Source organism: Cryptomeria japonica, chromosome 9, assembly GCF_030272615.1.
Source record: "Cryptomeria japonica chromosome 9, Sugi_1.0, whole genome shotgun sequence".
Lineage (NCBI taxonomy): Eukaryota > Viridiplantae > Streptophyta > Pinopsida > Cupressales > Cupressaceae > Cryptomeria > Cryptomeria japonica.
The window spans coordinates 16014937-16040695 of NC_081413.1; the positions used below are offsets into that span (position 1 = coordinate 16014937).

At 36.0% G+C, this 25759-nt stretch overlaps 1 protein-coding gene across 1 annotated transcript in view; it reads left to right on the plus strand.

The window, feature by feature from the left end:
• The window catches only part of LOC131051162 (UBP1-associated protein 2C), a 31853-nt gene extending 12371 nt beyond the window's left edge, over positions 1 to 19482 (plus strand). The window contains exon 3 of the mRNA XM_057985550.2: positions 19042 to 19482. The gene's annotated coding sequence lies outside the window, so the exon portion shown is untranslated. The remainder of the gene's footprint in view (positions 1 to 19041) is intronic.
• The last annotated feature ends 6277 nt before the right edge of the window (positions 19483 to 25759 follow it).

Below are 25759 nucleotides of genomic sequence, written 5' to 3' on the forward strand. Positions count from 1 at the left end.
ATTAAATTGATAAATTGAGATGGAAAGCTTTGGAGTAAAATGTTGAATCTTATACCTCAAACTTATGGTTGATAATGGTGATGATGCAAAGGCTCTTTGAATATGATCACAAGTGTTGATGTAATAACATGACATGACAAGACATAAAGGAATCAATCATGCAAACATGCTTGGATGAAGATTGTTGCAATTTGCTGCTCCATCTTATAATGCTTAGATCTTAAAGGATATGGTGGGATGAAATGATCTCAGTACTGCTCAGTGAGTGCTTGTGGTTGGAATGCTTAAGGATGGATGGATGTGAAAATGAGTTGCAAAGATGCTCTTATATAGGGTTCTCAAGGTATTTTGTAAATGAGGCCAACCTACAACAATCATATTAAAGTATTGGGATCAGGGATCAACTAGCGAGAATTGGGCACAAACATATTGAAAAATGGGCCCTTTTGGTGGGACAAGGGCGCCTAGTGCCCTTGACCTCTAGGACAAAGCACCCTTGTCCATCGAAGAAGGGGTGAATCAAGATGGCTTTGGTGCACCCATGCTAAGGGCAAAGACCTAGATCACCATGTGATCATATGATGACAATTTTGTAGTACAAAGGCCGGAAATATGCTTGGATAAGAGCTAGGAGGAAACGCAATAAGGCAAGGGCATAAAAATGAATGTAAAATTGTAAAGGGTTACAATTTATGACACTACACTTATATGGATGAAACGCAACAAGATTGTCCTCTTTGGTGAATGTGATTTGTTTATTTGTTTATATGGTCCTAAGCTAGGGTGAAGCTGCCCCCAAAATTTGGAGGAGATATGCTTAGTGGTTGAGAGTTGAATCAATTACTTGTATGTTGGAACTACATGGAGGTAGGATGTGAAGGATGGTGAAATTTGGTCATACATGGCCTCATATGGTCTCATCTTGGTGGTATAATGATATGAGATGTTGTACCACCTTTCCACAAGGGGTGACCATTTAGCCTTTTGAGTTTGTTGTTGAAGCGAAGTGACATAAATAAGTCTTGAAGCATCTATTTACTCTCTATTTGACTAGTAGTTTGTTAGTGATATTTTGAGCTTATTTTCAATTGTGTTCCTTGTAGCTTGAATAGTTCGTGCTAAAGGTTACTAATGAAGGTGGAATCAGTGTCACAAACAATGGATGTGTGCATACCATGAAGGTAGAAGATTTGGTTAAGGAAGACTTGGGCAACAATGGATGCTTTATTAGGATGGTCCAATTGGGTGAAGTGTACATACTTGGATAGACAATCATCCACCATAAAAATGATTGATGATTTTTTGCCTGACTTAGGCAACTTGTCAATAAAATTGAAGGAAATGTTTGTCCCTTATTGTGTTGGCACAAATCTCATTCGTTACCTAACTTTGTGATAGTATTTTTTATACTTGCCTAGGAAAAAGTTCATACATATATAAGAAGTTTGTGACCATTTAGAAGGGGATGCATGTAACTTCTGTTTGGCCTAAAGAGTAGAATTTATTGAAAGACCAATCATTCTTTCTAAGCAAATATTAGTTATCATAAGTGTATATTGGCTCAGTTGTGGGGTCAATTGATAGCTAATGAATAAGTTGTTGAATTTGCACATCTTGGTGTCATTCTTATCCTTTAACTAATTTGGAGTTGGTAAGGAAAAAGCGTATAGTGTCTCATGGTTTTCCAAATTTTGAGAAGGTGCATCTACCATCATATTCTTCTTTTGCACTTTGTAAATAATTTCATAAGCATAGACTAATAATTTGGTAACCAATTTTTGTTAATTTGGCAAAGAGACTCTTGTTCTAAGAGATACTTAAAGGCTATAATGATCTTTTTTGCCGTAGAAATGTTGTCCCAACAATAATGGTCTATGTTTTTTTTTCACATTATGAAGAATGGATAACATTTACCTCTCATAGGTAGATTGGACCACATCTATGAGGGCCTTGCTAGTGAATGCCAAAAGTCTTCTTTCTTGCATCAATGACTAATTGTTTTGAGAAAAATGGCATGGCAAGTATTGGTGTGTTACACATGGCACGCTTGAGAACTCCTAAGGCTTTGTTGCTTTGGAACACATGCAGGCATTTTTTCCTTTTTTTGAACATAATCAATAGAGGAGTTGTAGTGACTTGTGAATATATGTCAAGGAGTAATTGCAAGTCTAGAGAGTTGGCTGAATTATCCATTCTAGTCATTTGCACAACAAAATAGTGAGCCATGATTCTTTGGGATCCTTTTTTGAGTAACTTCTCTACGTCTGATGTGAGGCAATAATTTTGGTAGGTCTTGCTATCACACCCTTCAGAGTATATTGTTGCCCATTAGTAAAGAATTGGATCCATAGTTCAACGAAATCCCTTAGGTTGTTTCCTAAAGTAAAAAGCATTGGGTGCCCAAATTTATGTCACACTTGCCTAACTGAAGTGTGATCATATCAGATTGTAGAGTGTATCCCCCATTTAAATCCCAACATTTCAATGCTTGCCTTTACAAGTTAATTTTCTTGCACAGCGATCATCATCTCAAAATTGTTGCAAGGATATATAGTTAAATAGGCTGTCTGCTTGGCCATTCAAAGCTAAATGACATTATGAATGCTGCTAGAATTGATGGGTATGTTTAAGTGATGTATTTTGAATCAGCTTGATACTTTCATTGTTTGGGGTGTGGTAATCATAGCTAAGATATGCACATGAATTTTAAAATTTGAATCAACACTCTCATTTGTCTGTTAGATGTGTTCCTTGATTGGACTATCTTTTGAAGCATCCAAATTGTTAGATAAAGAAGGCACTTCCATATATTGGAGATAAAGTTTTTGTTAAGTGCATTCTTGTATATTTCTTATCATAATTGTAGCACAAATTCTATACTAAACGAGTGACCATTGCTTCATGTGGCAAACATTCAATGGATGGTGGTTGGGGACTTCTAATTGGCGTGGGGTAGTTGCCTTGATGTGGCAAGGGGCAAACTGATTGTTGAGTGTTGGGTTGGGGAGATTTATAGGATGATGTTGGGTGGCAAATTTATTCTCAGCTATTTTGGTCAACATTGATGTGGTAGGCTTAAACATTTTGCCTTCAGCATGGTGTCTTCCTTCAATCCATTCATAAAACAATGAAGAAACTATTTGTCATCTCACTTATTTGATTTGCTGATTTTTCAAGCTGTGATTGGAAGTCATAGATCGAATAAGTGCCATATGTTTTTTCCAGCCATGGATACCATTTGATAGCTTCATAATCTTGGTGCAAGGAAGTGATAGAGAGCTTCTGAGCCTTGGGAATTTGATGAGTGCAAAATATTGCTACCAACTTGCAGGATAATCACCATTAAATTTATGGAAGTCCTGTTTGGGTGTATGTCGAGTATTGCCAAGACTTTGCTGGCTTGGTGAAGTTGTCTGTCCAGATTGAGAGCTCTATCCCGTATATGGTTGTCTGTTTTATTGGAATTGTTGATTAATGACATGCTTTTTGGCATTAAGGCTAATCATGAATTCTATCTAATTTGTCCAACTTGGGCAAATGTTGAAACAATTCTCAGCCAAAATCGGTTAGTGCCCACTTTTTCTACTGCATTTTGATCATCAAGATCTTGTAAGGGAAAGGTGAGAGCATGTGGTGGGTAGTTTTAGTTAGTCACAAAACTGTTGCTACTCCTTCTGAATGCAGTCCAAAGAAGAGTTGTGGTACTGCTTGAGATGAACTTACCTACAAACTATTATCAAATGGGAAAAAAACTTGAAAAAATGAACATATAGCTACAAATATGCTCATATTTATTTATCAGAAACAAGTATTGCTGGCCTCTTTGAGGGGCAACCTCATTGAGAGCTTTGCTCCACTACAAATATGAATTCCTAGATCTTCTATTTATTACTACTTCAATGTAAAGGGCCCACAAAAAGTGATTTACAAGGTACAAACAACGTGGGAAAAATCCATTTAAAGTAATAAATTTTGCTAAATTACCTAGGGGGAGGGTCCCAAGCCAGCAAAAGTAGTATCAGAGTGCCTAGAATGCTAGAAAAAGCTCAGCAATTCTGCAAATAAAGCTGCATGTTATAGTGTAGAAATTAAAACTAACACGAGATTTGTATCCCCTGGATTTAATCATCATGCACAAACTGTGAGCATACTTGCTGAATAAAAATCTAACCAGATTTCCTCCCTCATTTGATCTGATCTACTCAGCAGTGCACTTGTTTTGAAGCCACATAATCTTATTATTTTCTGAAGTTCACAGGTGGTGGCTGACAAAATGTTTAGGTCAATGGTTGACAAAGTACACAGGATAGTGTCTGGCGAAGTCCATCATGGACCCAAAAATGCTACTGAACCACAACACACACCCATCCAAAGCCTTTTGTGTTCCCCAAAACACAGTTTCTATTTCATCTAATTTCTAGAGGAAGAAAGCATTCCTACTCCCAAATTGGTAGCCTCATTAGCCGTTTGACACACAATGTAATATTAATAAATAACTAAACTATGATTATATCAATGCTTAGAATAATAAATGTTAGGACACAAGGGTCCCACTCCTAACATCTTATACAAGGAGGACAATTACTCTCCTAGTCACTAGCGTAGATGGTAATTAAAATAGACAGGCCAAAGGATTTTAATCACAATTTTAAACTTTCATCATAATTGCATCTACAATACAACTAGTCAACATTTGAATAAAGGACCTATTAGTTCCATTATGAAAAAAATTAAGGTGGCTTGAAATTCCAAATTTTTTGAAACTCATGCCAAGAGGATGGGCAAGCACCGTACAAGGCTGTAATTGTGCCTTAATCAATGCTACAATTTGCAAAATGATTCACTATTGAATTTGCATATGTGCATCAATGGGAGAAGATGACCTCCTTAAATTGAGACTAAAGGGAGCTTCCAATTTGGACAAGGACCCTTGTGTAAAGCATTAATCACCACAAGAAAATCCCCTTCTTAAAGATTGTTTTATGTCTAATACTAAATTACAAAGAACTAACCCTATCGAATTTTTGATAAGCTTTCCAAAATTCTAAATTATGTCAAACTACTCCAAAAATTGTGGCCTATAAAGCAATTTTATGAAAAATCTATAAAATGTTAATAACTTCTGTAAAAATTACCTTCAGAGTCTGATTTTTTTGAGAGCTTATCTTAATACATAACCCAAAACCCAGAAAAGATCAGACCCAAATTGGCATGGTTTAAAAGTTCTAATCTTGACCCAAATTGAAGCTCTGATTCCACTTGTTATGATATTTCTTGGAAATAATTGCAAAAATCAGAAATTTAGCAGATCACTACTAGGGCCACCTTCAACAATCAGGTAATAACATACGAATTTAATAATAGATGATATACGATATGGGAGATAATTCTCATCCTTATTTATAGGGTTAACTATGGACACTCCCATTCATCCTAATTTAGGGGTATCAATTTATTAAGTAATATTTATGTTAGGGTTAAGCATGCCACAAGTGCTTATCCTTATTATATATCCAAATATATATTATAATATATTTTATAAAGTTAAGAATACATCATATTAGGATCACTAGATTCCCTTCTTGTTCAAAAAAGCATTCTCCTCAATGCTTAGCAACTTTTAAATATATTGTATGAATTATTCATTGTTCCATATTGCATTTTCAATTGGTAAATTCTTCTACTTGATAAGGAATTTTGAGGTGGCTCTATTTTGCAATTCAATTTTGGAAATTCCATGAAGTTTTTGTATATTTTGTATGAATACTCTTTTTGTAGTATTAGTAGGAAATAGATGAGAAAGTCCACAAAAATATGCATTCTTGATGAATCTATCCACAATAAGCAAGATTATATTAATATTACTTGACTTTGGGATCCACATAATTAGTTCCATTAATATTTCTACTCACTTTTGTAATGGAATGCCTAATATTTGTATGAGGTCGAGAGTATTTATCTTTTCCGTTTTATTTTGTTGGCATGTCAAGCATTCCACCACAAATTTTTTGACAATTAGTTTAATACCTTCCCAAAAGAAATGCTTCTTTATAGGATGATGGGTATGAATAGATTTTCCATAATATCTTGCTAGACCCCAAAATCCTCTCTTAGGGTATATGTTAACACCTTTAAGTGACACCAAAAGTCGAGAATTCTACTTCTTTCACCCTAAAGACACATTTGTGATGTTTAGCTATTATTTTCCAATTCATTAACAATAGGAATATGAAACTTGTCTTTATGAGAGATCATGTGTAGCTTCGTGTAATTTGAGAATATTCTCCATGGATCATCCCTTTTCTTAAGCATAAGCGTAGGGGATAAATAGGAACCTTTATTGGGATGACTAATGCTTCTTGGTATTAATTCAATATCATGATTGCAGTCTCTCATGTAATCTTGGATTCTTGAAATTCTTGTTGATAGTGTTGAATAATTTTTTGAATTTTTGGTTGATATTGAGTTATCATATTGTGAGCTTCAATAAAACGTGGTTGTGCCCCTATATTATAATAATCTTTATCGAGTAATCTCTCCATTCTATTGGCGCTAATGATTTCACTTGGTGGCGATGTTATTCCCAAAAGTTCATATTTTCTCCCATGTGTCTTAAAAGCCATTGATAAGTCTTGAAAATTGAAAAATATTGTTTCTAATTGTTTAAGCCATAGTACACCCAAAACTACATCCACACCCTTAATATGGATAGCAAACATTTCTGAATCTAATTGATAATTTCCCAATGAGAGTTTAATATGATGGCATTTACCCTCACAAGAGAGTTGTTTTCTATCGGTCATCATGAATTTGAAATTAGGGACTTTATAATAAAATGATTGAGCTCACAAGGTAGCCTTCTATCAATAAAGTTGTATGTGCTACCACTCATAGTTGTAAAAATTACCAGAAACTTGCACAACTCACGAGTAGTCACAAGCTAGCAAGCTCGGCGAGTCACTCGTGGATATACTCACAAATGAGTTTTTCAAGAGCTTGCCACAACTTCAACCCAAAAAACCCCCACGTAGCCTGCAAAACTGACAATTTTTATGTAAAACTTGTTGCAATCGTTTAAAACCACTACTTGCAGTGACGTTTCAACCTTTGTTTGGTACACGGTGGTGAGTTAGTGCACACGATGTCGACTAAGAGATGCGACTTTGAAAAAAAGGTTTAATTTTGTCTCATGCTCGTGCTGGCTGCTATAGAGTCATAGACTACTCTTTCTTATTTTTATGCTTTCAGTTTTAAATAATGAATGAAAACTTGTAAGGCCTAAATAAAATAGTTTAAAATATATTTCAAAAACTGCAGACTCAATTAAAACTTTATTTTAGGCCTAAATATATTTCAATTTTTTTTTTTGGATAGTCAAATAGCAGCTATAGAGCTGCACTTATTTGTATTAATATAAAGTAAGATATTACATCTGTTTGTAATCGAAAGAGCCCATCATTGGATAGAGCAAAACCAACATCCTCAACATCTAAATTGATCTCCCAAAACAACATCCATGACAGAGGGAACTGGACCCAATCAAACTCCATAAAACCAAAAGGGAGCATAACACCAAACTACCATTCCAAAACAAAAACATGCTACTATAAGCTCACGAGATCAAAATGGAAGGTGGCCGCCATAAACTATAGGCCGAATACAAAGCATGGATCGTAAAGGTAAAACGAAAACAAAACATAACTCTTACCCAAACTAGACCAAACACCTAGCATCACAAATTGTGATGCCAATGCTTCCCAGACATCAACTGAGCTTTGTAAACGCTTTTTGGGCCACAATTGATATGGTCTTTCAGAGCCATCTCGTTGTCCATGTCCTCCATTGCTATGTTAGATTCCACATTCTCTTCCACAACAGTCACACCAAATTCAGAGTCTTCTTTTGCAAACCCAATCAGACCTTCCTTCAGATACTTTTGCAACCATCCATTTGTTTTTTTGGGACCATTCCCAACATCAACTTCAAGAAAGACACTCCTTTCAACCGCGAGCTTCATTTGCGGGAGCACAGAGGGGTCAGGAGAGTGGATTAATGGATATTTAGCCACTTCTCTCCGAGAGCGTTGAAGGAGGTAATAATCTTTCGGCAAAGGGAGACCCTGCTTAGGGTCTATATTCTCTAAGACAATGTCCAATTCACCCAGGCAATTACTGCTAATTAGCCTTTTGCAGATAGCATTCACCATAGCCTTTGACTCACTCCCATATAGCAATACATTGCAAGAAACATTGCCGGGACATCACTGTTCACTGTACGACAATGGTTGGCCATCAAGAAATCCTTAGCAAGCACCACCTTGGTGGCATGAATGATTAAACCATGGTCTGTTTTAAGCCTTTTGTTAGAGACCTCCTCTAGAAATGACATCTGTCTCTTTTTGCTCATGGAATGCAATAGATTGTCCATAGATGTCGTTCTTTGTAGATCTACCAAATTACTTGACAAGTGACTTATTCGTCCTGGGGGCTCTTAACCATTGGGGTCACCACTATGCCACCAATAGCTTAGGGAAGAATATAACAAAGTTTAAACATGCTTTAATCTCGATATTTTGTCTTGTGCAATCAATAAACCTCCACCCCCAACGTAAGACATTTGTCCTTTGTTATTAATTCAGTCTCTTTCAATCGTGGGTTGATAAAAAATCAATGTACCATATATTGTACATGCCGAAAACGAGGTATTGAGTTGGCTAGAGGATTGGCTAACTCTGCCCAAACCAATGCCACACGATTGTCCAACACCCTTGGTGCGTTCGATGAACCCATCATGAAGTTCTCAAAAGTGCTTGGATAACCGTATCACTAGTCTTGGTGGCAAAAGCAATAATAACCCAAAAGTGTCTTGTTGCATCACACAGTTTCTTGTGAGATTTGGAGATCAATGCCAAATGCCCGACCACCTCCAATCTGAGTATGTTACTCATAATGACGTAACAACACACCTCTAATGTGTTGCCTTTTTAGCCATTTCATCAGTCACATCATTGCCTTAATCAAATTTGCCAACGAAATCCCCTAATGGATATAAGCCATTTTTGCAATTTCCAGTTAGGGTTGGTCCTTTGTTGGATTGAATTCATTGATAGGATTGAATTCATTGTTATCAGAGATGTAGAAGTTGATGATCAACCATAGGAGCCAAGATTCATATGCAAGCAAAACACCTATCACACAAAAGAGATCAAGTAAAGATAATATGCTCTATAACAACCAAAGAATTCTGCAATATTGCACAAATAATATTGGAGATACAATTACAATGAATGAATGAATCCTTATAAAAGGATGAATGAAACCCTAGGTGCAAAACCTAATGGTAAAATTAGGAGAACTAAAGCAATGTAAAGTAGGAGCTAAATTAAGCCTAACTACATTGAGAAAAGCAAACTATAGATAACAAAAAGCACCTAAGTTTAGCTTAAGTGAAAAAGTATTTAAAGGACCTAATTAATAAATAATTAGATAAATGTCCTAATTACTCCAACAGTCCCCCTTAAAATTAACTCTAAGGATAAGCTAAAAAGTTAATATGAATGCATGTATGAATGAGTGCCAACAACAAAGGCCTGATTAGATACTCATGTACAAACCAATGCAAAGGAATGCAACTCAACACCAATGCAACTCTCACAATTGGAGAAAAGGAGAAAACCCAATGGGAGAAAACTCCCCTCCAAAAGAGAGAAAAAGAAATGAAAAAGAAAGTACATGTGACAAGCATGAAGGACTCAAGATGCCCCCCCAAGTACTGAATTGGTCACATAAGTACAATCAAGATTTCCCCATTAGAGAGTAAAGAAGAGACAATATATCCCTCCTATAATGAAGAAGCTCCAATGCCGAAGATCGAGGGCAAATGCTGATGAAGATCCAAGAGTGGCAAACCATGTTCCTCTCCTTAGGAAGAAACAAATCAAGTGGATAAGGCTGAAACAACTCCATGAAAGGAGATGAAGGAAGAGTCTCATGATGTGTGCCATGGAAGACTGCTCAATTGTCCAACTGCTTGAATCAAAGGATGCCAAATCTACTGAAGCAAATCCAAACTGCTGTGAAGATACTTGTTGAACAACCTTTGAATGCACTAAAGATGGCATGACAACAATGCTCAAACTGCAATCAAGGAGGAATGGAATTTACTCAATCATGTCTGGAGAGTGTGAAGTATCAAACAATGCTGCAATATCTAGCAAGTACTCATCCCACTCTGTTGGAACTGGAAGGGAACAATCAACTTGCTGAACTGAATTGATCTTTGAAGAAGCATGAGGTGGAGGAGGATCAACACAAGTCTCAAGAACCCCTATGGATGACTAAAGCACACATCGGTTCAAGTGACCATACCTTTCTTCAGATTTCTATGCATGAGATAAGACTAGATGCATGCTCAGTGGGAGCAAAATGAGAGAACTCGTACAACCGTGATGCATGATCAACACTACCAATTGTAACAAGCTCTTTACTATGCATGTCTTTGATGAGCACTGAATCAGGGGTGAACTCAGCTGTCTTGCCTATCCCATTGTGAGTAATCTGGTAGATGGAAAGAAGGTTGGAAGATAATGCAAGGACACAAAGAACATTTTTGAATTTGCCACCATCAACCTCAATAGAATCACTCCCATAAATACTTGTGTAAGTGTTGTTACCCACCAAAATCTGTGGAAAATAATGATTCTCAAAAGAAGAGAACATATCCGCTGATGATTCCATATGATGTAAATCAAGAAGCCATTTGGAGGATTGAGAATGTGTCGATGCAAAGAGAGCATGACCTTTTGTCTTGTCTTCACCACGTGGCGATGAAGAAGATCCAGAATGTCCAAGTTTTGAAGTGGTAGAAGAGGATGCACTAGATGAAGGTGGCTGAATATTATTCTTTCAAAAAAGTTCTTTCAGCTAGAATGTTTTGGTTTTGAAGTGATGGAAGAGGATGCACTAGATAAAGGTTGCTGGATATTATTCTTTCAAAGTTCTTTCAGTGCATTAATCTGCTTTGCATAATAGCGATGCACATTATGTCTTGGTTTGGTGCAGTAATCACACTTAAGCTTGTCCTTCCTAAATGAAGAGCTCTTCGAAGAGGTGGAAGAATCTGAATCATGTCCATGTGACTTTGATGTTGGAGGCGACTGAGCAGACTATGTACCTTTGTTCTTTTGCTTCTTATTTTGTTTCCCTATAGATGTAGGAGTCTGACCAACCAAGACCTAAGATTTGGAACCAGAAACTGAATCAAGTTGTGATAGCTTCTCTTGCTCTTGTGTCAAGTGCTCATTAAACACCTCAAATGAAGGCATAGCGAATGTGGTACCCAAAGCATCCATGGTGGAATAGAACGATGAAGCAAAGAACTGAAATTGGCCTCGAAGCTTGGACAGAATTAGGAAGATGCACTCCTTTTTAGCCTTATGCTTTCCATAACCCTGTAACTATGATATGATGGATGAACTTCTCTACAATTCCTTAATGGAAGGAAATGAATCAGCTGTCAGTGATGTCAAATCTGTTTCAAGCTGAAGTGCATGAAACTCATTAATACCCCCAAAAATTTGCTCAAATTTGAGCCACATAGCCCTAGGAGTGGTGCAGGAATCAGTATGGAACTGGAGACTGTTTGAAACATGTAGGCCAGTCAAACCCATAGTCTGATCTATCTTATCTCTATGCTGAATGATCTCAAATTCATGAGTCAAAGTGGGCCGAGTGTCATCTAAACAAGACCGTAAACCCCTAGACCAAAGCAATCTGATCACTGTGATCTTCCAGCTATGGTAGTTATGAGGGGTAAGTTTCTCAATAGAAGGATCGACCATTAGGCTAGGGTTAGAGCAATATAGAAATTTGAAAGATGACGATTTCACCCCCTTATGACAAGAAAACCAAACCTTTTTGCACTTGAATAAGTTGAGAAATCAGAAAATTGAGAAATGACAAAAATTGAGATCACTAAGTACTTGGTGGGTATTTTGGAAAAATTGACTGCAAATTTGAATAGAGGACTTAGAACTTTTTGACAATGTGCAAAAGTTGAAAATGGGAGTCCGGATGTGCAAGATATGGCCCCAAAAGCGCAAATTGAAGGATAACTTTGGAGGCTTGGTACGGAAAATTGGTGCAAGATCTAACAAAAAACACCACCAGATTCAGATTGGCTCTAGAATCATTTTTCCGAAAATGTCTCATTTGCCTAATTTTGACACCGTATGACGAAGTTATGAGCAAAAAACTGAGACTTGGTGTTTTAGGCTTTGGAGCGCTAAAAGTAGAGAACTCAGCTAAATTTAGAGGAATGCCAAATTTAGTGGGACCACCAAAAATTGGTGGGGCAGCACTGATGTCAGCTGCTGTAGGGCTTGGTATGCTGGTACAAAGGTTGTATTTGACTTTTTAAATACAAAATTTGATGCCCCTTAAAAAGTTTGACTTGCCCTTTTTTAAAAAACTCATTAATTTTTTGTAAGTTTTAAGGCAGCGATGGAAATTTTTAGCTTGCATGTTATTTTTCAGCCCTTGCTCTTGCAGTATGACTACTGATTTCTATATGGCTGTGTAGATTTTTGTGGTACCCTAATTTTTTTTTTGCCTTGGATTCACTTTGTCAGATTTTGATGATTTGATAGGCGATCTTAGGGTTTTGGGCCTTCTAAGTACAATGGTGACCTCCGTTACGCTCTAAAGTGCCCAGATGTTTTGGCTTCCCCCGGATGTCACCTAGATTTTTGTGCCCTCAACCAATTTGATCTGATTTTTCAACTGCTCAGTTTTTGATGAAATTATAGTTGATCTTAGGGTTTTTTGATGCTACGGACACGATGGTAATCTCCGTTTGAGCCCAATGTGCACAAAAAATTCACCCCAGGTTAGATGCCTTAGGCATGTAGACAAGAACTTGACAAACTTGACAAAAAAACTTCGATACCATGTTGAAGTTGATGAACAACCACAAGAGCCAAGATTCATTTGCAAGCAAAACACCTATTACATAAAAGAGATCAAACAAAGATAATATGCTCTATAACAACCAAAGAATTCTATAATATTGCACAAACAATATTGGAGATACAATTACAATGAATGAATGAATCCTTGTAAAAGGATGAATGGAACCCTAGGTGCGAAACTTAATGTGAAAATTAGGAGAACTAGAGCAATGCAAAGTAGAAGCTAAATTAAGATCAACTACATCTAGAAAAGAAAACTCTAAATAACAAAAAGCATCTAAGTTTAGCTTAAGTGAAAAAGTAACTGAAGGATCTAATTAATAAATAATTGGATAAATGTCCTAATTACTCCAACAAGAGATTCTCCTTACAAATGAAGTTTGTTCACTAGCAATTCGAGTCCACATTTAACCCCCAAAAATGCCTCTCAAAATTCTACATCATTGATAGTAGTAACCCCCAAAACTCAGACTTCTCGCTAAGCACTTTGTCTATATGATCTCGAGTAACACATCTTGCTCCACTTGGGCTTGGTTTCCCTCTAGAGGAGTCATTCGAGTTGACTCTAACCCATCTTTGTTCGGGGTTTTCCCATTTCACTCCTTCCCTAGGATTTTTTTGAAAGATTAGCCTTTCAAACCCCATTAACGGCAAATTATTTTAGTTTCTACTTTTTTTTTAATTTAAAAAAATAAAATAATTTGAATATCTTTAAAATATTATACCTTTTGTTAAATATCAAATAGATATTTTATAAGTTTGGAAAAATGAAAATAATAAATATTTTATATTTATATGTTTTAAAGATTATACTTAGTGGCTATCATCACTAATATATATGTAAATGGTGTCTAATTTTGACTTATATATGATGGAAAACGGACATATGTTTTACAAATTAAATAATATGTATCTTTTTGAAGAATATTTTTAAAATTTTATATATCTTCAAATGTTTCATAAATGTGCCGAGTTGTTGCTAGTTTTTTCCCAAGTTTTTTGGTGAGTCTTGAGTTTTTTAAATTTTTGGGCTAGCCAAGTCATTTCGGAGTCTGTGTTTTTCAATTATGGTACCACTATCCACCAGTACTTCCACATTTTGATTTTTAATATTACCAATTACTTTGAGTGTTTGTGGTGTATTTATTCGATTCAATGCATGTATGGAGATGGTAGTTCTTTTTTTTTTGGAATCCTCATTCTTAACTTTATATTTGTTTTTTTTCCAGGTACTTTTCTTTTCCAAATTCATTCTTTTTCGTACTACTAGAATAATTATGACTCTTTGAACATTCACTATCACAATTCCAATTTTCTTTTTGTCTTTTCTCTATCCCTTGTTGAGGAGAGAGTTTACCAGTTTCTCTTGGGTTCAAGGACTTGTCTATGTTTTTGCTAGTAGGATTAGTCACATTTTTATCAGTTGCTCTCATGATTTGACTTTTGATGGTGTTTTGTTTCTCAATATGTGATGCTTTTTGCATAGCTTTCCTAATTGTACAAGGTTCCAATACATGAACATCATGTCGAATTTGTTTAAGATTTCACACCCTATTGGAAGGCACAAATACCAGCATTACAACTACACCTTCCCACTCATCATCATTGTTGGTCTTGTATCCTTGAAATAATGAGTTGCAATGGAGGAAATTGCCATCCTTGTTACAAAAAAGAACCTTACCCCTGTAACACTAGAATTACCGTGGCTTAATGAAGCTTGGGGTAGGGGGACTTACAAACCGTGTTTTTTTTTTGTTCCTTATTAACTTCAAAATTGTCCGATCTTTTTGTGAATTATTACTTCTTAATGGCGGTGCTTTGAGTAGTTTGTCTATATTTTATGCAAATTTAATACTAATGAATATTATTTGAGTGTGAATTTTGCTTTCATAGTATGTTTGCTTTCTGAGACAGGTGACAAGTTGATGATCATTCATTTAACTCTTGATCATACTGTCACAAATCCTCTCTCTTGTTGGCATGTTGAATATCAACTATTATCAAATCATTAGTGGAGAGAGTATAGTGTATGGATAATTAATATTGTTCCTAATTTATTGGTAATGCTCATACCAAGATACAATTAATGTTGTTGACATCTATTGAACTAGGGTTACTTAGTTACAAAATTGTCAAGTGTTAATGGTGAATGATATGATGACATACTGTAAGGAGATGATATAATGATGGATATTACTGTAAGGAGATGATATAATGATGGATATTGCAGCTGGCTAAATTCAAGGCTTTTTGTTAAAGGTCTACCAACAACAGCTGTTGTTATGGTATATAGTGAACAAATGTATTGGCTGAATTCTAGTTATTAAAAAATTGTTTAGTGTTAATGGTGAATGATACAATGACATAGTGTAAGGAGATGATATAATGATGGATATTGCAGCTGGCTAAATTCAAGGTTTTATGTTAAAGGTCTACCAACAACAGCCGTTGTTATGGTATATAGTGAACAAATGTATCGGGTGAATTCTAGTTATTACATAAAATCTAAGAAAGAACAATAAGCTGGTATAAATAAATGGATTTAGCGTACAATATAGGTTAACTGATATAGAAAAGGCAAGCTGTTATATGTTTTAATCTATGGTGGCTTGCATGCCAAGGTGAAATCACAGAAGCCAACAAGAGAAAATAAGGTACAACAATTGACTAATGAGTATACAATTGTTTTCAAGGATCTATTCTTGAATGCAATATTCCATATTTGGAATAGAATCAAAATCTTTGTTGAAAGGACAAGTATTTGTCCTTGGGACACAATTTGTAATGAGGGGGGCAAAGTTTATTTAGCTAAGTGATTTGTAATCTCATCCACAACTAGCAATAGAATTAAGAGCCAATACAAATTTGGACTGTGCTACCTATAATCTGAATAAATGAGTCAGGTAGGAAATAATACTGTGATAAGAGAAGCATACATGCAAGATTTTATCATAGAAGCCCTTTGATAGAGTAACAGTCAAAACCGTCTTTCAAATTATTATCAGAAACTAGACAAATAAAATGAGGCAATGTATTGTGGAGTACAATCTGCCCCTGCTTCACTTGGTTACACAATTAAGCCTATGTCATGAATTACAATGCAATTCTACTTCTTGATGTTATACAACACTATAATATATTTCCCTATTATACAATCCAACTCTTTAAAGTTCTCATGTAGATGTTGGATCTCCTCCTTGTGCACTGGAAGGCCTTAGCAGAGAATTGAAGGAAAAATGTTAAGAGTGTTCGCTTCAAATTTTTTTATTTCTGATATTGGGATGAAGCCACCCTTAAATGTTGATGGACAGGTTCAAAACTGCTTGGTGATTTCAGAATCATCTCTTGTATGGACCAAGAGTTTCCTTTGGCATCATAACTTGGTAGTATTTGAGAGAGTTGTTGTTTTTGGAAGTGATTCTCTTAATGAAATTCGATTCTTGATCCTTAATAAATCACACACCTCTTCTTAGAGAGGCTTTTAGACCCATAGAATCTTAGTGAGTCCTCGAGTGAGGAAAGAGGTTTCATATCTCTTCTGAATACCATTTGGCTTGTTTTGGTGTCTTCACTACGAGTCCAACTTGTGAAGACTCCTAGTTCCTTTTAAAATTATTCTGCAGCAATGTTCCCTAGAAGCATTTCTTGGTCTCTCACTAACAAGTCCTTGTTGAGTGTAGTAGCTGTTCTTCTCCCTCTACACAATAGGAACACAAGATTTGTCTTTGTGCAATGGATTGATGGTGATTACCCTTGATCTATTATGGGTATGAAAACCTCTCAGATAGCATGCTAAACTCTGCAATGTAATTGTCCATTGTCTTGCTTAATATACAACCTCTTTATTTTTTGATTATACTTGTTAGGATAGAAATTTTTATGTGGCAATTCCTCAAATTTTCTCCAACTAGACATAGCTGCTTTTCTTTTCTTTTCTTTTCAGCTACATTTTAGGGTTCATTAGAACCCCTCATACCTGTATGAATCTTGTTTGGGGCTTGGTTTGCGTCTAGGACACCCTGGGTTTTGTCCTAGGATCTGCCTTGAGCACCTTGAGTTCTTGGGTGGACCTTGAGTGAACTGAGGACGGATTTGGGCAAACTAACGGGGCCCCAAAGGCCGGCCAAATACCTAATTTTGTCTTTAAGTGATAAGTTTTTCAAAATGTTATTCTCCATGAAGGTTTGTTTTCAAAAGGCCTTATTACGCCCACTATTTTGGGATCTCTTTTCACATAAGAAACTTGATTACAATGATTGGGGTGAGGAATTGTATCCAACTGTTGAGTGTGCTGACTTAGACGTTGCTGCACAACTTGTTAAAATCTCTTTAGACGAGGCAACTTCTATGTATGACATGGCTTTTGGAAGTGGCATTGTAATTCATTGTGGTTTAAATGAAATTGAACCAAATGTTGACTTTGATGCTCTTGGTGAAGAGCAATATGAAGATTATTGAATATTGATTGTAATTTTCATTACAAATCACTGAATTTATGATTTTGTTTTATGCGCAGATCATGAGGTACTTAAATATTTTGTTTATTAGCAATAATATGTATTACTGCTTTTATATTTTATATACCAACATTCAAGAGAATGTCCCGACATTTTGATATTTGCAAAAGACATCTTCTCATTCTGTGCCTCACTAACATTGTGCATGCTGAAATAAACTCCCATTTGTTTGATCCAAGTATCTGGAAATTCAGCATTCAGTTGCCCTTTGAATTATTTCATCTTTACTTCTGTTTCAACCTTAAAATGTGGTGTTTTTAGTTTTTACCCGAATCTCCTTTACTTGCTTTTTCTCCAAGAAGGCTTCTTGGTCTTGTAGGTCCTTAAGCATCTCGAATACCACATTTCTTTGTGAGAGCTTGTACTTTTTAACCCTTAGCAGTTTGATCTGACCCTACGTGCTTTTGTTTTTGGCTGCTACATTCTTATTGTTGACTCATCCAATTTAGATTTTTCATTACTATTTCCATGTTGCTTTCAAGGGCAATCACAAGGTTCATATCTTTGGATTCTTCAGTCTCGCCTCTTTAATTGTCTTTCACATAGAGATGTCTGAGTTGCAAATGTAGAAATCAATTCTTTGATTTCTGTAGGCTACTTTTTTCATATCCCAGGGATTAGTAAGCTGCTCTTATGCCAAATGATTCATAATCTCATCCACAAGTAGCAGCGTAAATTAAGAATCAATAAAGTCAGGAAGACAAGAATACCAAGATAAGAGAAGTAAGCACATAATATTTCATTTGGGATCCACTTGAAAGGGTAAAACCAACTTTGGTGTTGGCATATGCACTGCTACTGAATTGTTGTTAGAAGCTAGACAAATACAATAAGGTGTGATATACCGTAGAATACAATCTGCCCTTCGCTCCACTTGGTTACGCACAAACAGTGTTAAGCCTACGACATGAATTACAACGGAGTTCCACTTCCCCACGTTCTACAACATTTGAATCAACCTCCATATGATATGACCAACTCTCTCAAGTCCTTATGTAGATGCTTGGATGTTCTTGTGCACTAGGTCACAGACGTGAATTAGAAGGAGAAATGTTGGAGTGTTCACGTCAAATTTTCTTTTAAATTTGTAGCCAAGATTATGATAAGTTGGTTTACTTGAATTGCTTGACAAAATTGTTGGGATGGTTCAATTTGAATTTTTTTTGCCTTTGGTGGACTTTAGATGATGGATTGAAGGACAACATTTTGACTACATACCCCATTTGGCAACCTTATGTAATTTTGACAACATTTGCTTTGCGTTAAGCAATTTAAGAAGGGGAGGCAGTTATGATACCTGAGATTAATCAGCTTGTTTGACGGTCAAGAAATTGTGTCTGCTGGACAAGTTTATAGGTCCATTATAATTCTTTATTGTCATCTGTATTTTAATGTCCAAGCAATTGAGATGCATGTGCAGTTAGCTCAAAATAGGTTGTTAGGTGTTGAATTTGGACATGTTTCCAGGTGGTAATTTCCTGCGTGGTGCTACCGTTAGCATATTTTGTCGTAGTGTAGTGACTAGATAACACTAGGAGAATTTCTTGGCCTGTGCAGGCACTATATTTACCAAATTTGGACTGAGGCTTGGCACAAAAGCTTGGTAAAAGCTCAGCACAGACTAGACACTTTCAGAAAAGTAAATTATAAAAATATTTTACAAAAATTGTCATTTTTGAAAAGCTTGGACTGACTTGGCTGGACTCAGCCAGACCTGGATGGTCTCAGGCTCTCAGCCATTCTCACCGAGTCTGTAAAACAAGCCAGAAGGCATTGCCTTCCCAGCTGAGTACTTGGGACTTTCAGGGTAATTGGTTAGTCTGGTAGTACTGGTTGGCATAAATATCTCTTTGGGAGAATTCTCCTGTAATATCCAGACAAATTGTTTAGTAGTATTTCAGTGCTGATTTCTTTCATTTCATTTTTATGCAATTATCTATTAAAAAATCTACATTTTTCAATCTTGCAAAACAAAGAAGATTTTCTTTTTCACTAACATTCAGAATTCTTGGGTTTCATTACTTCAGTTCAGATCCAGCAATTATTGGTATTTTTCAGCTTGATATACTAACATTATACTTTCTCTAGATTTTCTTTTTCACACATATCTCTGCATGAGAATTATCCTTTATTGTCAGTTGTATTTCATTTCTGATTTGTTTCTATTTTATGCATTTAGTAGATTAAAAATCTGCATTGTTTCAGTCTTAGAAAAAAATGACTTTTATTTTGCACTCTTTTAGAATTTCAGGTTCCATTTCTTCAGTTCAGATCTTATATTGATTAGATTTTTACCGCTAGAGTTTCTGGCAGTTATTGCTTTTTTGCAGCTGGATTGACAACATAATAATTGGCTTGAGTTGGCATATATATCTCCTTAGGAAAAGTCTCTACTGTAATTCCAGTGGTATTGCAGTTCCAATTTCTTTCCATTTTATGCAGTCTCATGTTTAAAAATCTGCATATTTCAATCTTGGAAAAGAAAGAAGATTTTTCTTTTTGCAAATATTTAGAACTTACCGTTCCATTTCTTCAATTTCAATCTTACATTTTCTGATCTAGATTTTTTCCCCTAGGGATTCCGGCAATTATTGCTTATTTTCAGCTGGACTCACAACATCAAAACTTGCATCAATGGTGTAGAATGAAAATACAAATTCTCACTCTATATTGTGAGCATCAGTACAACCATCAGGAAACACTCACCACCTTTTACCAGATGACCACTTACCACAAGACATCACAATAAAAGTACCATGTGTAAACCTCATTTCTGAAGATGGACTTTGAAAATGTAAAGGAAAACGTAGGATCAGCATTCCACTATACATTCAAATGAATTTTTACGGAAACTCTTTTAAACTTAGCATAACCTTTTTGCTACCATCTGCAATGACTCCCATCCATCCTACCAAATTAGTGACCCCTAGGAGTTTATTGGTCCAAAATGTATACATTGAATTTCTTTTACTTAGTTGGATATGCATCCTCACTCATCACATTTGATGCAAATTTTAACTTCTCGGTATTAAATCATTGTTATCATCTTGACTCCTGTCACTGACTTTACATCCTCTGAATCTTTGCCTGAAAATTGTAAAGACTCCCAGCTTGCTTCTTTCTTCCATTTTTTTTATTCTACTCTATCCAGTATTCAAGTAATGTATGGAATCTCAAAAACTCGTATTGGCCCAACAGGACATTACTTCCGTCTGCACTGTTTCTTCATTGCCTATCCTCTACCATCAAATCAACCTCCCTAGGAATAGCTTTTGAGATGAACGTATCTACTAAAAAATGGGCATAGTTAGTGTGACCAATGTTTGAAGTAGCTAAATCAAACTTTTGAAAATCGCTTACTAGAATTACCACTGGCTTCATAACAAGAGTCTTCCCAAAGATGGAGAGGGATATCTGGTAATTTTACTCAAATTGGTATGATATGAGGAGGCACTATAAGGTGATTAAATAAGGAAACCATGACAAGCAATAGGATTTACTCACCCCAAGGCCACAATTTGTCATCACAGATAAGCTCTTTGTCTACATGGGCACCAAATATAGCAATGAAAAGTAACATTGTTAATAATATCTAGAACATAACACAAGCAGCATAGAAGTGCAAGGAGTAGCAAATTTTTAGCTGGATGTTGTAAAATGTGGATTGAAGAATAATGACAACGATTTTGGAAGACTGATTGTCGTAAGTAATTGATCGTCTCTACCATTGAATCCTTTTTTTTTTTGTTTTTTTGTTTATATACAAAAGGAAAGCTTGCCTACGTAGGGACATGTCCATACGTGGCAGTTACCACGTGAGGCAACCGTTCATAACAATGTTTGTTAATGTTTAATTTGCTGAACTACATGCTCCGTTAGTTTAGTATAATGAGATCGACTATCGTGCCCACTGTGATTACATTATAGTGCATACTGCAATGTAATCACAGTGGCACGATAGATATCGTGCTCACTGTGATAATCATCGCAGTGTATACGATGTTACTGTCCATCTACATATCATCGCAGTGTATACGATGTTACTATCCATCTGCATATCGGGATTGTGTGTTAATATATCACTCTCCAGAATGACTTTCAGGCATCGAATTAATAACCACACACACACACACACACACACACACACACACACACATATAAAAAAAATAGTCGATTTGCCATTAGTTAGATTCACGAGGGCTATATCTTAACACTGGAGGATAATTAACAACAAAATAGACAACCCTAGCAAAGGACACATCCTTCTCACCAACAACCCCACAAGCTAAAGCAAAACCATTGTGAATATCATGACCAAGAGACATCAAAGTTGTCAATTTATCTACCTTGACTCTCATGCAACCAACAAGAACACCATCACAACCACCACCATAATTACGAAAATTGCCATTTATTAGAAATCAGGATATTAATCTTTATATATTAAATAAAAAATACATAGGATGAGAATTATACAAGCATACATTTAACACATTACACAATATATAAATGGCGAAAACTCTTCTAGGTAAAAAAACCTATAAAACATTGTTTTCTTTATTAACACGCTTATGAAACGCTCTATTAGATCATATATCAAATTTGGAGCACTTCTTCAACATGGCCAATAATATCTTATGTGCATGTTGATATGATTCAATATAAAGCTTCAAATTCTCTCACACGTCACAATGAGAGATCCAAGATATAAAATTTCTATAGGTCATGATGTATTGCTTGAAGTTTTTGGATTCAACTGTGTATATTTTGCTAGCATCAACGTTTCAGATCACACTCCATGATAGATCATCAAAATGAGAGAAAATGGATAAATTATAGACTATATAGCTTTAAAAGGAGAGGGTAGATGAGATGTACAACTATCTAGGACAAGAAAGGACACAAAATAAAAATAATAATAACATAAATAAATAAATATATAAAACAAGAGACACTAAAAAGATGAAACCAAAATAACAATCCATACAAAAAGGAATGGAAAAAGAAAAGAGAGCATGCATGCATAAAAGAGTATATGTGTGTGTGTGTGTGTATATATATATATATACATATATACGTACAACTGTATACATATTGATGATATGATGAAACTATAAAGATCCGATCAACCACTGGGGGGGGGGTGAATCAGTAGTTCGAAAGTAAACTAAATTTTCACCAAACTTATTTTCAACTTAGAATCAACTCACAAAGTATATTGGTTTAGACACTTTAACAAATCTGCAACTGTTGTGTTAAACCTTACCGGTTGACCTAAAACATCAGTGATATAATGCAACAGATTTGAAACTTAAATATCCTTTGACCAAAACCTTAAACCACTTCACTAATACCAATAATAACATATTTTAGATGATTTCCAATCATTTAGATATATCCATGCAGATTTACAAATCAGTCATATCAACCATACCAAAAAGCACGGTGGGGATGAATACCCACAAGTATTTTTGAACTCTTTTGAAATTTGCCCTGTTAGGAGCTAAGCTTGGTTAGAAGGTTATACAATAATGCTCTGTTAGGAACATATTTGGTTAAGGACCACTCGGTTGAGGGATTGATTACAAATACCCCGTTAAAGGTAACCTTAGTGGAGGATTTCAAATCCAAGCTAATGGATCACCTGGTTAGAGGATTTCAACAACTAGCTTGTTAGAGCTTACCGAGTTAAGGGATTTTACTGCTGTAATGGTTAGAGAACAAGTAGTTCTTTGACCAATCTAGAAATAACACTTCCTTGCTGAATCAGATCCTTTACCGTTCCTATTTGCCTTCACATCATTCTACAGACACACCTCTTGGTTTGGCAACAATCACTTTCACACTTTATCAAATTTGCCAACCACTCTATCAATCAATCCATTGACCTTAAAAACAAATACATTAGGCCGGTAACACAACAAAAACCCCAAAATTCTCATAGAGATTACAAACACATGGACTCAATCTTGACCGTTAGATTACATGCAATCAACTTTACATTCTTCTAGGCATCTACAACCTCTTGGATCATAGCAGTTTGAATCTTGTAACACCACGCATTTGTCACTTCATACTATGAATTTGATCATTCCCAAGATAAACGGTTATCTTTGCGTGCCAAAACCTTTTCAAAACTCACGTGCAACATGCTTACGTGACATCTTCATCACCGATCATCATTCGGTCATAGGTCATCACAATCGATCTCCAAGCTTCATCGGTTAGGGTTTTGCATCTCAATTGGTTAGGGTTACCGATTGATCTTCACTGCTTCATTACTGGTTGGTTTACTGCTTCGTTACTGGTTGTTTTACTGCATCATTACCGGTTGCTATTGACATCAATGACAACACTTCCTAATATACTTCTTCGATGCAATCTTCATGCAATGCCAACATGTTTGAAAAAATAGATTTTTCTTTTTCACCCATACATATATAGATGTACCTTAATATATAAAAACACAAGCATAGGAAAGCAAACAAAAGAATATATATAAGAACAAATAAATAAACAAATAAGTATACTTGCACATATATGTGTATGAGTGTACACATATATAAGACGATATACACGTGTACATGCATATACGTGCAAAAATATACGCAAATATATGTACAAGTAAAAAAGAAAATATGAACAAATAGGAAAACACAAAAAAGCAAAGAGAAATGCAGAAGTTAATAAAACAAAAACCGATAAGAAAAGGAACAAACCACAAAAAACAAAGCAACCTAACCTAGGAACCAAAAGGGGGAACCAAGGAGGGATAAGGAGTGGGGAGGGATGGGGTCTTGAGGCTACTCAAAAGAGGATGCCATGATAAACTTAATGTCCATCCCTCATCGCGATCTAGGTTTGAAGGGTGGTTATTAATTTCTATCGCCTCCTTGAGTTTTCTTATGAAGAAATTATCTTCTTTAGAAAGGATTTGGGCATACTTTAAACAAATATGGTGCTTGGTGGCATGCTCATGTTTGATGTCTGCACCGTGTTCCTTGATCCGAGTTTTGAAAAAAATGACCAGTTTCACCAATGTACGTGATACCACAAGAACATATGACTTTATAGACTCCAGAATCTAGGAAGCTATCTTTGGGGTCCTTAAGAGAAGGAATGCAGTTCCTCAAGGTGGAATAAGGCTTGAAAGCACATTGAATGCCCTTATTGAGAAGGATTTTGGAGATCTTATGGGATAGACCAGCCACATAAGGAAAGGTGGGAGAGGGAAGAATGAAGGGAGTGGATGACTTAGGTTTGGATAAGTAGGAGGGCTTGAGTTGGTTTAAGGTTCTGGAGATTTGTTTATTGTTGTAACCATTTAGGAGGAAGACATGGTGAAGGTAATCAAACTCCTGGTTTAAGTTAGCAGCATCACAAATACGAATAGCTCGATAGGTCAAGGTTTTGTGGATGCTAACTTTTTGGGTAGGGTGGTGGTGGGAAGAAGAATGAAGGTAAAGATCAGTGTGGGTGGATTAATGGTAGACAGTACGAGATAGGGTACCATCATGATTGCTAGAGAGCAAAATATCAAGGAAGGGGAGATGGTTGCCAGACTCACTCTCTTTGGTGAAAGAGATACAAGGGGCCAAACTATTAACGTGGGAGTGGAACTCTTCAAGTTTGGCCAAACCATGTGGCCAACAAACGTTTGTATCATCCACATAACGTTTCCACCACATAGGTTTGAGGGGGAAGGAGGAGAGGGCAACCTCTTCAAAGTGCTCCATGCAGAGGTTAGCTATAACAGGAGAGAGAGGAGAACCCATGGCAACACCATCTACTTGCTCATATATAACGCCTTAGAAAGAGAAGAAGTGGACCTAAGACAAAGTCCAACCAAGGAGGCCATCTCATAATTAGTTTTTTGCTTGACAATCTCAATGGAATCGAGTAGAGGAACTTTGGTAAAAAGGGAAACAACATCAAAGCTCACTAAGAGGTCGTTGTTGTCAAGTTTTTTGTCTTGAATTAAATCAACGAAGTGAGTTGAGTCTTTGACGAAAGAGGTAGATTTGCCAATGAGAGGGGAGATTAACTTGGCTAAGAATGCAACCAACTTGTAAGTGGGAGAGCCCATGTTATTGACAATGGGACGAAGGGGGGTGCCAACTTTGTAGAAATTAGGAACATTGTAGATGCGAGGAGTAATTTCTTTTAAAGGGATCAAAGATTGTTTGGTAGTCATCAAAAGATGAGCGACAAATGACAGATTTGATATTTTAAAGAATTTTGTAGCAAGGGTTGGCAGGGAGATTTTTTGTAGCTG